Raw genomic sequence first — 2,023 nt, forward strand, 5'->3', positions numbered from 1 at the left:
CTTTTTTTTTTTTTTTTGCTTTTTGGGTCACACCCGGAGATGCTCAGGGGTCACTCCTGGCTCATGCACTCAGGAATTGCTCCTGACGGTGCTTGGGGGACCATATGGGATGCTGGGAATCGAACCTGTGTTGGTCATGTTGGCTGCATGCAAGGCAAATGCCTCACTCGCTGTGCTATCGCTCCAGCCCCGTCAGTAATTTATTATACAAGGCTTAACAGCTCCAAGATGAGATACACCAATCTTCACACATTTTCCTCTAAAAAGCCCTCTTTGGATCATTTTTAGTGAATTACTCTTAACAAACAATAAAAATAAATTATTGAGGATCTGCCTTTGGGGCAGGCTTGGGTAGTAGTGGTAAAATTGAAAATAATGGTGATGATAAGGTGTAATGGTGGTGGAATTGGTTTGGTGTTAGAATATTGAATACAATAAATTATTGCAAACAACCTTTTAAAAATTAAAAATAAGAAAAAAAGAGTTGTAGAGAGGCAGGAGTGATAATATAGCGGGTAGGGAATTTGCCTTGCATGTAACTGACCCAGCTTTGATCCCCACATCCTATATGGTCCCTATATGGTCCCCCAAGCACCGCCAGGAGTGATTCCTGAGTGCAAAGCCAAGAGTAAACCTGGAGCACCCCTGGGTGTGACCTCAAAACAAAAATAAATAAATGAAAGAGTTGTAAAGCTCATATTCAGAGAGAGTCTGCAGAAGGCACAAAAGTGAGTTTTTATAAGGGAAAGAGAAAGATGAGGTCATAAATGATATGCTGATCAGGTGAAAGCCTCAGCATGGTCAAGAGGTAAAAGTAGATTAAAGTTCACTTTTTATCAGTCCTTTCAAAGAGGATATTCTTGCTCTTGTTTCTTCTTGGAATGTTGGTGGCCAGAGGCCTTACCCAGTTTAGGGAAGACAGACTGTAGATTTGGTACATCTGCAGTGACTTCTTGCAGCTCTGTCTTATTTCATCTACAGTCCCTACCCTGCCAACCTGGGTTCGAGTCACAGAATCCCATATGGTACCCCAAGCACTGCGAGGAGAAATTCCTGAGTGCAGAGACAGGAATAACCCCTGTGCATCTCCATGTGTGACCCCCAAAAATGAAATCTAAATTAGCTAGAATGCTACTAGGATGAACTTTAGAATGCTACTAGGATGAACTTCAGAATAAGAAGAATCACCAAGGTGAGAGAAAACCATTAATTATCACAAAGCACTGATCACCAAAATGCAACATATATATACATATGTATATATATAATCACAAATATATTATCTCAACATGAGTAAAATTTTTTTTTATGGAACACTTCACGAATTTGCGTGTCATCCTTGCGCAGGGGCCATGCTAATCTTCTCTGTATCGTTCCAATTTTAGTATATGTGCTGCCGAAGCGAGCAAATCATGAGTAAAATTTTATGGAAGAGAAAAATGCTTTGATATCCAGAGCTGACACTTGAATCACCTTAGTAATCTCCAGAACCAGTGAACAAAACTAGTGGCCCAAACCATTGTTTCTCACCCTTTCAATGACTACAACTCCCTTTGGGCCTTGTTTCTTCTTGTGGCACCCTGTTCTATCAGTTGGTATTCTAACCTTGTCACAAGACTAGAGGCAAAAATCACCCATTTATTTGATTTTAACCTGTGTTCCCCTTGTAACATCCTGGTGGGCCCCTAGGAGTTATTTGATCCCTTGTTGAGTAATGCTGGTCTACAAAGTTCTATCATCTACTCAATCTACTTAACAATTGTGGAATATACATATACATATACATATATATACATATATCTATATATCTATATATATATATATACTCGTTTACATGTATTACACTGCACTCACCAAGCAAGGGATGTAGGGGGGAATGAAGCGACAGACTAGAAGTATCATATGAGGTGGGGACTGGGCAGTGGCTTTCAGGGAACTGTTCTAACTATCCATTAAAAACATAAATGCTATTTACACTATTATAAGCATATAACCTGAATTATCATAATAATTTTAATTGGCT

General features: G+C 39.4%; 1 non-coding gene across 1 annotated transcript; it reads right to left on the reverse strand.

Annotated features, from left to right (window-relative positions):
- Positions 1-1,302: 1,302 nt before the first annotated feature.
- On the reverse strand, positions 1,303-1,409 carry LOC130031297 (U6 spliceosomal RNA). Its single transcript, XR_008793645.1, has one exon. It is a non-coding gene; the product is annotated as a U6 spliceosomal RNA (small nuclear RNA).
- Between the last annotated feature and the right edge of the window lie 614 nt (positions 1,410-2,023).

Source organism: Sorex fumeus, unplaced genomic scaffold, assembly GCF_029834395.1.
Source record: "Sorex fumeus unplaced genomic scaffold, SorFum_2.1 ptg000046l, whole genome shotgun sequence".
In the NCBI taxonomy this organism is placed as follows: Eukaryota; Metazoa; Chordata; class Mammalia; order Eulipotyphla; family Soricidae; genus Sorex; species Sorex fumeus.